Raw genomic sequence first — 14,210 nt, 5'->3', positions numbered from 1 at the left:
TATTACCTTGACATAACAGTGGGTATCCCCCCAGCGTCTTGGTGCCTCGATTGATTTGATTTAGTTTCTGGTTTTTACTAATACCGTTTCTCAGTGATTGAATTGGCTGGATTTGTTTGGCTTGGCGCTTTTTTTTTTTTTTTTTTTTTTGGTCGATTTATTTAACTGCTGGTAAACCGAGCTCTCTGCAGCGTCGGCGGCTGGGATCCTCGCGCAGCTGCGGCGACCGTGGTGGCTTTGGCTGGCGACCCCGCTGCCCCCGCCGCTGGTCGCCGCTCCGGACGAACTCAGGGGGCGCCGCCGCCGCCGCCTTCTCTGTCCCGCTGGCTCCGCGGGGCGAACGATGCCCCCCGCCTCCGGTCCGGCAGTCCGTCCCTCCGCGCGTCTGTCCGTCTGCCTGCCTGTCGCGCAGCCCCGCGGCCCCGCGCGGGATTCTGGCTTTCCTGCGCTCCGCTCCGGCCGGCTGGCGGTCCGCGCGCGGCCGGTCTGTCCGTCCCTCGGCGCGTCGCGGTCCCGCTAGCAGGGCCGGGTCCCTGTTCCGGGTTCTGTGCCCAGCTCGCTCTCCAGCTCCCGCTCAGGGCCCCGGCCGCTTCCCTCGGACAGCGGAGGGCGTCTGGAGCGGAGGGTGCACGCGAGTGCTGCGCGCTCGCTCGCTGTCTCCCTCGCTCTCCCTCTCCCCCTCTCCCTCTCCTCCTGCCTCTCCTCTGCGTTCTGCTCTCCCAGACTCGAGCTGTCTAACTGCTCCCACCTGTCCGCGGCTCTGTCACTCCGTCGTCCCACCCCGAGCCAGCCAGCCAGCCAGCCTCGGCCCGTCCCTCCGTCCCGCGCCCCTGCCTCCCCGCCTCCGCCGCCGGCCCCTCCGCCCGTCCCTGCCCTCCCACGCACCCGGCTCCTCCCCGCAGCCCCGGCCGCATCCGTCCCCGCCCCGGCTGCAGCCTCCAGCGCCCCCGCCCCCCGCCCCCGGCCCGCCACACCCCGGAGCCGGCCGCGGCCAGGCGCGCCGGCGGGGCGGAGGGGAGGGGAGAGGGGGGACGGGAGAGGGGGGACGGGGGAGGGGAGGGGGGCGCCGGGGCCTCTGCCCCCCGGCGCGGCCGGAGTTGGCTGGGTCGGAGCGCGGGCACCTGCCGGGTGCGCCCGGCGCGCGCGGGGCCATCCGTCCCCCTCCCCCGGCGGTCTCCGCCAGTCCCGACGCTGGAGACAAAGCGCCCGGGCCACGCGCGGCCGCACCGGCGTCATTAATCAGAGGGGAGCCTGGCACGCCGCCCCCTGCCCCGCCGCGCCGCCTCCCCGCTCCCCCCGCCGCGTACCTGTCCCCGGGGCGCCGCCGACTCCCGCGGACGCTCGCCCGGGCCCGGCTCCCCGCCTTCCTCCGCTGCCCACTCCGGCGGCCAACTCTGCGGAGAACACCCCGCAGCGGCGGCCCCTCACTCCGCGCGATCGCGTCCCCGCAGTCGCGGCCCCTCACTCCGCGCGAACCAGCCGGAGCCCGCGAGCTCTCGGAGGCTCTCGGCTTCGAGCGGGACCCAAAGTCCAGGCGAGCGGCGCCCCGTGCGCCCCTGGCCCGAGCTGCGCGCCCGAGCGCGGGCCTGGGGTCGCCGCCGCGCCGCAGCGGCCAGGGCGCGGGGCGCCGAACAGAGTTGACATCCGAAGAAATTAAAGCGCTGCATTTCCCGTTTGTTCTGCAGAAGTGCTATTTTTATTATCTGTAATTCTTTTTTTTTTTTTTTTCATTGTCTCGGGGCACACACTACCAAAAGGGAAAAAAAAAAAAAAAAAAAAAAAAAAGGAATCGTGGAGGAATGGGGATACGTTTCCGGAACACCGCCCACCCTTCCCGAGTGAACGTGGAGCCTACTTTTCCAACATTATAGGTCACCAGCCAAGATAGATCACTCTGGCTTTCTGCCCCCCAGCTGAGAGCAAGGCGTTTGATTCTGGGCTTCTTTGCTAGGTTGTTATTAATGTGAAGCAAAATTATACTTGTGCGCGTCTGCATGGAATTGTCAAAGCTCATTTTGACGGGATCCAGCGTTTCAGACGCTGAATAACTGTGTATCTGCTGCGACGAACGCCCCATCCCACAATAAATGGAAGAGGAGAGAAAATCAACTCTCACCAGCTGCAATTAGTAACCCCATGAATAGACAACAAATAAATAACCAGCATAAACCATGCCACGAAAATTTCCATGTCCTTTTAGTTTTTCATGTATTGGCATCCAGTCCTAATGGCAGACATTATAAACAGATGTATTGAGGGATATGCCTTCCACTTTTTGTAGGGATGTAATTTCAACGGCTATTTCTCTGTTCACATAGTCTAAGATATTGATTATAAATATCAAACAGATGACGCGCGTAGTTCTAGAAAATTCTGTAAAGATAGGATGATGTTGTACTGGTCCTTCATGAACCGATTATTATTTTCCAAATATTCGAAGTTGTCTCCCTTGGGGGGTCAGCTCTTGAGTTGTGCTGCATCGTCAATTCCCACAGTTGGGGCTGCTTGGGAAGAGGGTCAGTGCACTTGCCTTTCCTTCTGGACAGGACTACCTACCCCCGAAGCATCTCTTGAATGGGTGGATGCGTAATCTACTGACAAGAAATCTCAACAGCTTACTCTTAACACACAGTTTTCCTTAGAACGAATCAGATTTCACCCTGAGAGTTGAAAAAAAAAAAAAAAACAAAAAAACACAAAAAACAGAAGGAACTCCATATAGACTGGATATAGAAATTATAGAAATCGAGTACCGGGAGGGGGAATCCAATCAATTCTCTTAGCACTGGTTGTATAAAAGAATGAGACAGAATACGTCAAGAACTTCAGTGCGTAGACAAACATGATGACAAAATCTGCATTTTCTCATGGATTTCAGCCTTTATTTGAAAAAGGAAGCACCCCGAGAAGAATAATGTTAACTTGCTTCAACCAAAATTTTCTACCTTTTCTCATAATATTTTGTCAACGAATTAGGCACTGGAGAAAGTTCAAGTGTATGCGAGGGCATGTAGACAATTAGCATTCAGCTGTCCAATTTTAAATTTAGTGCCCCAGTGTGGGACTGAAATATACTTCTGGGAATGTGAGGCAGGCCGTGACAATAAGTGATTCTTCTAGACATTCAGAAAGTATTTGTATTTCCTTAAACAGTTTGCAACACTTACCGTTCCTTAGAATCCTCGACCTGTTACGCATTAACTACCACTAACCTCCGTGAAACTCTGGGGCCCCTCATTGGAGCTCTGTGTGAGAGATCCACAATGCCAGTTGCAGAAATGTTCATGCATTTGGAAATATCCCCACCGTGGGGGTGAGAGGTGGTGGTTGTGGGGAAAGAGAAGGTTGTGGCTTCTTTCAGTCCGGATGCGCTTGAATGGATTTGGTATCAGACGGAAATGAAAAAAAGCACACATGTAACCAGGTAACCCCAGCTTGGGGAGTTGAGCTCACCTACACACTGGCAAACATCTAAGATTGTCGACAAGCTCCTTTAAACACATATTCCCCTAAGACACTAAATTAGTGCCCTTTAATGAAGCTTCCAAATTGGATTTTCAAAAGAAGGCAAATTGCTAAAATAGCCCCGCTACCTTTATAAGCACCTTTTCAGCTGAAGCGAGAAGTAGACTTTTCCATGCTGTTGAACTTCCATCATTCCTCAACAATGAGGCCGGGAGAAACTCCCCTGCAGGGCATTCTCCCCACCACAGTAAAGAGAGACTTCTCGTTTGCCCTGTTTTCAACAAAACCGTCCAGGGTCTATTAAATGCCAGTCTCGGGTTTAAAGCCATACAAACATAAGTGGTGCGGAAAGGCAGGGGGATAACAAGGGGTGGGGGGAAGATTTGCATGTCAACCAGAAAAGTTTAGTTCCCCATTCTTATTTTGTGCTAAGCCAAAATAACTCTAAAACACATTTCAGAACATCAACAAAGAATGTTACATCACGTATGCATCTGAGCATGAAGAAATGTCACGATCAAAAACAAAGAGGACTGGGGAGACTAGAAACCAAATGTTCCAATGGCACGGATCCCTTGACGGCCAGCCATGTTTCCTCTGGAGTCTGCTGCGCGCATGTAAGAAAATGATCTCCGCGAACCCTCGGTGTTCTCACAGGCAGACCAGAAACGAACAGTGTCCTGCACCCACACACGGTGATGCTTTGCCGAGAGTGCAAACCAAGGCATTTCCTCGGAAACAAACGTGGGGAGTGTTTTCATGGCACCGCATCTAAATCAGAGGAGGGACAATAAGGAGGAAAGGAGGGACCAAGGAGGGATGTTCAGAAAACCTGTTACTAAAACCATCTGAGCACCAAAAGACTAGGGAGGCTGTCGCCTAAATGGAGTTACTTCTCTTCTGCATCTCCTGGGATAGAAATGCCAGCATTCAGACACGCCCTTGGGACTTGGGGGGTTGGCCCCCGCCCCCCCCCCCCCAGAGTACTGTGTGCCTTCCTTCTCTGCAGTCTCTGCCCTGGGGGACGTGGCTTTGGCGTTGCTGAGGCCTGTGCAGCGGGGAGCACCAGGCTCAGATGCAAAAGCTCTCCGTGACTGCAGGGCAGGTATGTGCAGGCAGGGAGTCTAGCAGGCCCTGTCTACCTGGCCGGTGTTCGCGCCCTCCTCCAGGACCTGCGTCGGCAGGAAGTGTTCTCAGCCTCCTCTGAAACCTACCGAAAATGATTCCGATTTTTAGAAACCTGTGCCATCAGAACAAGCCCGGCAATGAAGCAGAAGCAACAGGAGCACAGAGGAGAAGCACAGAGGTAAATGTCATCCCGCCGAAACGCAAGGAGGGATACAGAGCATAACCTAACGCTTGCCAAAGCCCCGCACCTGCCTCCATTCTTACATTCCGGTCCCAGAGATACAGCGTTTGCCTCCATCGTGGACTCCTTTCCCCTTTTCACGCAAAGGAAGACAAAGGTTACCAGGTTATTCACAACTTGGAATAATGAAGTTGGCTGCTCGACAATGAGATGATGTTGAAAGGTCTATGAATTAACCACCAGAAGAAAGCAGCTCCCACGCATCCCTAATGAAATACAGGACATTTGCATTTTGAAACTGTGCTTCATAACTGAAATGGTGTGTGTGTGTGTGTGTGTGTGTGTGCGTGTGAGTGTGTGTGTGTGGCTAAAAGGTAAAACATATCCACCAGGTTCATATTTCACGAGAGTACTAAGATCTTACTGGAAACCGGTTGCAGGCCAACCACCTGGCATCTGAAGAACATTATGGAGATTTGTAATTCTGCATGAATGTACAGCGTGTTCTCCAAAGCTACCCGTTGAAGAAATTTTCTCTCTTCATTTTTTTTTTTTGAAAAGGAATGTACATTTGCAAGATCTACAGAGTCTTATTGTTAAAAAAAAAAAAAAAGAGGTAGAAGGTCAACATTTAAAAGGAACAAAATAAAAATATCTCAAAATACTACCACCCAAACAGCTATCACTTTGGTTCTCAGCCAATCTCTGTGCATGTATATCCACAAATATAAAGCAATGTGTTACATAAATGGATTGCAAAATGCATGTTACTTTATCATCTGCTCCCTGCTCTCCACTTTAGAATCAGTCATGGGAGTTCTTTCCACGACATGGACTATTTCAATATATTCATGAGAGCAGAGTGGCCTGATGCAAAATATGTGTGTGCTATACACAAGTGAAAGATATTTGCGGGCACGGCTTCCAAATTGGAGGATTATCCCTTTTGGGCAAATCTTAAAAATTTGAATTGCTCATCAAAAGTACTTATACTTTACATTTGGGCATAATACTAGATTTCAAGATGATGTATCAGTTTCAAAATATCTTTTGTTTTGATAACTGATCTTTATTAAGGCGATCTCCTTCCTGGTACAAATTATACAGATTTAAAAATAAATATAACATTCAAAGCATACAAGACATTTTCCTGTGCATATTTTTAATTGAAGTATATTAAATTAAGGCAAAAACTGTTGTTTTGGGGAAGAGAATGACACGAATTAAATACAAATTCTGTAGGTTCACTGATTACCTTTCGGCTTCAGGCTTTTCTTTTAACACAGATACCATTTTTTTTTTCCTATAAAAAGGGTAAATATTTGAGGAAGCTGAGTGAACCTTTATAGGCCAAGAAGCTATAATTTGGTGGATTGCTGATCTGCCTTCTTTCTCCTCAGAAATAAAGCAAATCCCTAGGAACCATGGGCAAGCCTCCAAACCATTGTTTTGATCTTCTTCCTTGGCTTACCATCGTAATCATTTTGACTACACAGAGCCAAACATCACTAATTTGACTTACATTATCACATATTTATCCTTCAGCTCTGAGGATGGGGATTCAGACACAGATATACAGGAATACTTTTAAAAACTGGAAGCCTTAGCGGGAGAGAAAAAATAAGGGAGGAATCATCAGCCTATCAATTCAAAGTTGCTTTCGTATGACATATTATTCTAATCCACGTCTATGGGACACGTCACTGTCCAGCCGGCCCTCTTGCGATCAGGAGGGGCCATGTGACGTGTCCTCACCACTATAAGTTGAATGGAACTGATATGTGCCACTTGTGGGCTCAGGCAACGAAAAGCCTCTGAGACTCTCCGGGTCCTTCCTGACCCCCCCTCCCTCCACAGCTACAGATAAAGTCAAATGTCCAGATGTCCAGACGTTCTAGATGATGTAGCCTCCATCAGCCTGGGTCCCTGAGTGACTGCGTGGGGGCATTATATGAGTTAGTGTTGACTAACTCGTAGAAGACATATAAACCAAGCAAGAAAAAAATATTGTATTTCAGGCATTGAGTTTGGGGAATTGTTTGTCATCAGAGCACAACCTAGGTACCCTGATTTATAAACCCTGGGCTAGTTGAACAGCATGCGAGAGAATAACATTCACTGGAGTAAACGGAGGCCAGGACTGGGATTCAGGAGACCAGAATTATGGTCCTACATCCGCCGCGGAATCACCACGAGGCTCGAATAAGTCATTTCCCTCTTAAAGCCCCAGTTATTTTCGTTTCTGAATTTCTAAAATGGGGTGAAAGCACTAAGTGTTCATCTAAGCAATATCACACTGTTGTAATTACTGTATTACATTAAGGCTTTCTATTTTCCAGGAAAGACCTTATTTTCTTCTTCATTTTCTTTTTTTTGGCTTTACTAAAGTATAGTTAACAAAATTGTCAGATATTCAGATATTTAAAGTGTGCATCGTAGTAATTTGATATATGATACAATTTGATAATTTGATACGTTGAAAAAGGATTCCCATCATTTAATCAACACATCCATCACCCTATGTATTTATCTCTTTTTTTTTTTTTTTTGGAGAATTCTAGAAATAGCTTAGAAAATTTTATGAAACATTTTCTTGGTAGTTTTATTGCATTGAATTTACAGATTGGCACCTTTGTTTTGTCTTCCCAAGTGTGAGCCTGATGAGTTTCTTTTATTTTTCAGTTGTGTTTTAGAGGCCCTTTGTATTTATCCATATTATTTTTAGTTGTGGCCTCATTAATTTCTAAAGTATGTTTAATTGTACCATCTCTTACGTATTTGTTGTTAATATTTCCAGAATTTTTTTTATTACTTCTTCCGAAAAACCAGTTTTCAAAAAAAAAATCTACAAATTCTATTTCATTAAGTCCTTCATTTGTATTTTTCTTTCCATTATTTGGGGTTTGTTCAATTATTATTATTTTATAGCCTCTTAAGGAGTAAGCATAGCTCATTAAAGTGTGATATTTCTTATTTCCTATTATGCACACTTAATATACATTTTTTATCTCAGTACATTTTAACTGCATAACAAAAGGTTTACCGTTAGTACTTTCTTGGCATTCAATTGTATGTTGTAACCCCCGTTAGAAGTCATTTTCATCCCATGAACTATCTAAAGGATTTTTTTCTTCTTAATTTTAGTTTATAAAGGTACTATTTTTTTAGGGAATGCTCATTTTTTACTACTGAGTTTTAATTTTATTTCATTTTAGTCAATGATTTTGAATTTGTTGAGCTCTTACTTAGGATCTGGAATATGAACAATTTTTGTTAATAGCCTATGTTTTTAGAAACAATGCATGCTCTCTATTTAGTACAGGGTTCTAGACAATCTATTAGCTCAGATTTCTAAAATTAACCTGTTTTGTACGTTTTTAAATCTTTTATTGTCCTTTAAATTCTGGTGGTTTGATCTATTTCTCAGAGAACTGTGCTAACATATTCAATTATTCTTACGGATTTGTTATTTTTTTTTCAATCATTTCAATTCGGCTTAGTGCATTTTTTTATTGTGTTTTGATAGGTGGATACAAATTTACAAATAATATATATTGTGGATAGGTTGGTTTTTTCAATATTACCTATGGTTTTTATATCTATTAATGATTTTACATTTTGTCTATTTTGTCTGCCATTAATATAGTCATTAGAACTTTTAGCTAGAATTGTGCTAATATATATTACATTCATTTCAAATTTTCTATATTATACATGTGTATTTTCTATATTGTAGTCATGCATCATTTAAAACCATAAAATGATGTCTTTTACAAAATATAATCTTGAGGTTTGTTTTATAGTTTGCTATCATTTCTATATAGGGATATATATATATAGTATATATATATACTACATATATAGTACATATAGTAATATATATATATTATATATATAGTATATATATATACTAATTATATATAGTATATATATATACTATATATATATATGCTATATATAGTATATATATATAGTATATAGTATATAGTACATATATATAGTAATATATATACAATATATATAGTATATATAGTAATATATATATTTGTTTTATAGTTTGCTATCATTTCTATATAGGGATATATATATATATAGTATATATATATATATACTACATATATAGTACATATAGTAATATATATATATTATATATATAGTATATATACTATATATATAATTATATATAGTATATATATACTATATATATGCTATATATAGTATATATAGTATATAGTATATAGTAAATATATATAGTAATATATATACAATATATATAGTATATATAGTAATATATATATATATTTGTTTTATAGTTTGCTATCATTTCTATATAGGGATATATATGTATATATAGTAAGAAGACTTCTGTTTTTAGTTCTAGAAAATTTCCCAGATTTGTTATTATCTCTCCTATATTCTCTCTTTTTCTTGGACTCATATACAGTAGAGCGGTAGCTTTTCTCCTTACAAAATATCCTTATCTCTCTGCACAGATTTCTGTATGATTTCCTCATATCTAACTGTGTCATTTTTCTTTAGTGTTCTTCTTAAACCATCTATTGATTTTTAATATTATTATTTCAATGACTATATATTTTATTCTAAAATTCCTATTTTGTTCATTTTCCAACACTCTATTACATGTTCCTAAATTAGATAGATCTATAGTTTTTCCTTCTTAAGTTTCCTTTATCTATTACATGTATCAGAGGAATAATTAAAACCATACAGTTAATGTACTAACTGACTTTCCATGGTTTTCTATCTTCCAGAAAAGTATTCATTAAAAGAAAAATGATCTGTATTCTTAAAGTCTGAGTTTGATGGCTTGGTAAAAGGCAAAATTTAAGGATACATTTCAATTTCAGGTATGATTTCTGGCATATTCTAGTTTTCTAATTTTTCTTGTGCTAACATGTTAACTTTATATCTCTCAAGAAAAATTTCACTTTTCTTCCACATTTTCAGATCATTGGTGTATAGCTGTACATTTTATTGTCCCATACATTAAATAAATTTCCCACTGCTATAGTCAGGTACTTCTTATTTCTTTCCTCGTCCATCCTGACCAGAACAAGGGTATATGAATGATTGGATGGATGTGTCAGTCCAAACCAGGGGCTCCGACTGTGGCTCAGAGAACCTGCTGTCTCTTTGGCTGCCACTGAGCTCCTTTTACTTCTAAAAAGCCACCACCTTTGGGACTGAAGCCCCTTTGAAGCTTCTTACTTTTGCATAAACGGTTTGGAATACATCCTCAATTTAATTCCCTCTTCCATCTATGTTTCCTTTTCCATGATAACTAATGCACTAATGACACCCCTTTGTAATTTCCCTGTGCAATTTTGTCATTTTTGTGGACTTAGGCCAGAAAGGAGACGCTTCAGCATACACCTAGCACGCCATGGTAAAATTAACTCCATATCTTTTTTCTTGAAAAAGGTTTTATTAGCAAGGAGAGAAGCTCAGAAATCACTCTTCCCTGAAAAGATCTATAACACTATCACCCGGATTTATATTATAAAACACATCATGTTTTTGATAATTTACCCTTGGCAAGCGATACTAGTTTGGTGGGTCTATGCCAACAGGTCAAAGACAAACTTTTAAAATGTATATTATATATTTACACATATACACACATATAAAACAGCATATAAGTTATTTATACTAATATATTATGGCACATATAAAAGCTTTTCAGCATGTGCTTTGATAGCTGTATGTATAGCTTTATTTCTAGCTTCAAGTTTTTTCTTCTTAGCTGTGCTAGTCTACTTCTTAAAACAGGCATTGGTATGTGTGTGTGTATACATTCATATATCACATAATATATGTATGATATAGCATATTACTATGTTTTACATTATATATATTCTGTAAGTTATATATTACATATGTGCATATATAAGCATTTCACATAATATATATTACATACACCCATATGTATTCACACAATGAATGTTTTAAATATATAACACATTATGATGTGTAATATATATTATATAAATATGAAATATAAGTTATATATTATGTATAATTAACACACACATCTACATACACAAAAATATACATTAACACTTCTGGCAAGTTTCTGTGATGTCTGTGTAGTTTATCTTATCTAAGTGTTAAGATAGTGTTCAAACTTACTTCTTACATAGCCTTAAACCCACTCGGAAATAAAATATATTCTCTGGCCTAATTAAGAGCAATTTTTATCCAGTAATTTAAAAAAAAAATTCAGATACTCTAATTTTCACCTCTAGAGTTTCCATTTTATTCTTTTACAGTCTCTAATTCTTTGCTGAGGTTTCCCGTCTATTTATTTATTACAGGTATATTTTCCGTTAGCTCATTAAGCATGGTTATGATCACTGCTTTAATGTTATTTACTAATTCCAAAATCAGAACTATTTGGAGGTCAGCTTTCATTGATTTTTTTTTTGTCTCTTGAGAATGAATAACATTATTCTGTACCTTTGTATATCAGACAATTTTGGATTGTATCATGTATCATGTGAATATTACATTGTGGAGATACTGTGTTGTGTTATGGTCCAATGCGGAGTGTAGATATTTTCCTTTTAGCAGGTAGTTACCTTGATTGGGCTCCAACTGCACACTCAATAGTTAAGTCAGCAGCTTAAATCACAGATTTAAAAAAAAAATTTATTACTTTTCTTTATTTTTGAGAGGCAGAGAGAGACAGAGCGCATGTGGGGGAGGGGCACAGAGAGAGGGAGACACAGAATCCGAAGCAGGCTCCAGGCTCCGAGCTGTCGGCACAGAGCCTGATGCGGGGCTCGAACTCACAAACCGTGAGATCAAGACTTGAGCCGAAGTCGGCCGCTCAACCAGCTGAGCCACCCAGGTGCCCCACAGATTTTCTTTTTTTTTTTTTTTTTATTTTTATTAAATTTTTTTTTTCAACGTTTATTTATTTTTGGGACAGAGAGAGACAGAGCATGAACGGGGGAGGGGCAGAGAGAGAGGGAGACACAGAATCGGAAACAGGCTCCAGGCTCCGAGCCGTCAGCCCAGAGCCCGACGCGGGGCTCGAACTCACGGACCGCGAGATCGTGACCTGGCTGAAGTCGGACGCTTAACCGACTGCGCCACCCAGGCGCCCCCAGATTTTCTTTTTTTAATTGGACTTCTTATAGCTTGGTTAGCACAAGTGGTGCTCAGGGATCAGCTAGAGATTTTAGAAAAGTTTATAGACAGGATTCTTTCTGAATCTGTTCTTTCTAGAATTCTATCCTTAATGTTCCAGTAGTCCTTTAGATTGCCGTGCCTGTGGGGTTTTTTTGGTTTTGTGTTTGTTGTTTTTTTGGTTTTTTATCAGAGTTTTAGTCACCACACAGGGCTGACTTCTGACCGGCCTGCAATCTACAAGCCATAAAAAAATGTTAAACTCAACCATACTAGTCCTTCAATTTAAGGATCAGTTCCCCTCCAAAATTTGTTTTCTTAATTCCCCAGCATTTGTTATTGTCATCTCAGGGAGATCTGCTCTGTGAGGAATTTATTCAGCCATACAGGAAGCCGACCTGAATATTCCCCTGAGGTTCATGAAGTGTGTGTGTGTGTGTGTGTGTGTGTGTGTGTGTGTGAAGACAGCAAGAAGTATTAGAATTTATAAAGGTCATTCTAGTAAAATAAACTAAAACAAACTGAGTAAGAAGACTAATTAAGTGGTGAGACTCTTCATGTTACAGGAAAGAAAAGGGGAAATTGGACGACAGAGTTTTGTCATTCACACCACTTTGCTTCTGCAAACGGAGAAAAGCTATTGCACCCAGGTTCTCTTGCGTTGTCAGAAGTTGTATCTCATTATCGTGTCTAGACGAAAGGGACCCTCCACGTTCCCACGGCTCCCTTGCCATCCTCTAAAGTTGAGGAAGGTTAGGAAAAGGGAGCCGAGATCAGCGTTACGTGGACTGAAGTACATTACCTGCCATTGTCTCTACTTTGGCTTTTAAACTTATTACACGCCTCGTCTTCCTTATAAAGTTTGAAGGCTGGATCTTCCTCTCGGAAACAAACATACCTGTTTCAACCCATCTAGTTCGGATAGATTTTCCGGAACGTAGTTCATCAAGAATGGAAGAACAGCATCTTATGTCATCAGCTCTCAGGCTTGAATGACAGTCGACACTTAAATCCTGTCACTGCGAACAGGGGGACTATTTCTAAGAGCTTTTGGAAGTGTTTTGCACATCCTCCTGCTGGATATACTCACCAGTATCGGGTGGATAAAATCGAAGCTGGTCTATGATAAACGTGTTTAAGAATGTTTCTTTTGGCTCTTTTCTTGTGGTTGTTAACTGTAGTGCAGCACAGTAGAATCTTGCAAAAAGTTGTGAAGGGTGTCTCAGTCTGTGACTAATAATATTGAAATATCAAGTCTTGCCAGTTACTTTAAAAATACGTTAAATTCAGTGTTACTTCTCTAGCAGTGTCCTTCTTACATTCTAACGCGCTTACTTGAGTAGAAAGTAAAGAGAGAAATTTAAATATTTTAAGGGATGCTTCACCCATAGGAAACATTTCCGGCATGGCACAGAAAAGAAAAGAAACAAAAAAATGTTTCATGACGACCTGTCCTGCTTATTGGAGAACACAGGAAGTTCCTATCTTAAACAGAGGGGTTGTGACATGAAATGTAGCTCAGGACAAGAGGTTCTGAGTGGATGGAAGATGATATCAATGTCAAGGAGGACGTGAATGGATGAACACTGAGAATAAACAAGAACGGGGGCGCCTGGGTGGCTCAGTCAGTTAGGCGAGCAACTTTGGCTCAGGTCATGATCTCCTGGTTCTTGGGTTCGAGCCCCACGTCGGGCTCTGTGCTGACAGCTCGGAACCCGGAACCTGCTTCGGATTCCGCGTCTCCCTCTCTCCTTCTGCCCCTCCCGTGCTCATGCCCCGTCTCTCTCAAAAATGAGTAAACATTAAAAAATTTTAAAAAAAGAATACACAAGAACACCGCATAAGTAAATATGATCTCCCATGTGACAGTTATTCCAGAAAAAAAGCTCAAGAGAGGAAACAAAACAAAACAACACAAAAGCAATGGAAGAGTGTAACCTGTCCAGCATCCACAGGTCTGCTAGGAGGGGGAAAATAGTGCTCGGAGTCAGAAAGATGTATACACCTGCTAAGTGGTTTTTGAACCGGGCCAGAGAACATTTAGGTGAAAATAAAGAGAGAGGGCAGCGGAGTGGGATCACGGAAGGGAGGACTCTCCAGGCAGACGAGGCTGGGTTCCTGGCGCTGATCCTAAAGCTGATGCAGGGGAAGACACAGCAGTCATACGGGACCTCAAGCCTGTCCAACGGCTCAAAGTCTCATTTGCCTAAAAGCAGGCACCTGATCCGTTCTTCACGGGCCTCGGACACAATTTCAGCCCTTCAGTAGCAGGAAGAGCCTATCT

General features: G+C 42.1%; 1 protein-coding gene across 21 annotated transcripts in view; it reads right to left on the bottom strand.

Moving 5' to 3' along the window:
* Nucleotides 1–1,370, bottom strand: part of ARPP21 (cAMP regulated phosphoprotein 21) — a 156,016-nt gene extending 154,646 nt beyond the window's left edge. For 18 of the 21 annotated variants that reach the window (XR_004344067.1, XR_004344066.1, XR_004344068.1 and 15 more), the window contains exon 1: nucleotides 7–810. The gene's annotated coding sequence lies outside the window, so the exon portion shown is untranslated. Of the gene's footprint in view, nucleotides 1–6; nucleotides 811–1,307 lie in introns of those variants that run through there. The other 3 variants (XM_030329092.1, XM_030329116.1, XM_030329118.1) reach the window with 3 other exon arrangements.
* Between the last annotated feature and the right edge of the window lie 12,840 nt (nucleotides 1,371–14,210).

Source organism: Lynx canadensis, chromosome C2 (assembly GCF_007474595.2).
Source record: "Lynx canadensis isolate LIC74 chromosome C2, mLynCan4.pri.v2, whole genome shotgun sequence".
NCBI classification, from domain to species: domain Eukaryota; kingdom Metazoa; phylum Chordata; class Mammalia; order Carnivora; family Felidae; genus Lynx; species Lynx canadensis.
Note: the sequence above shows the minus strand (reverse complement) of the source record. Positions and strands in the feature narration are given on the sequence as shown.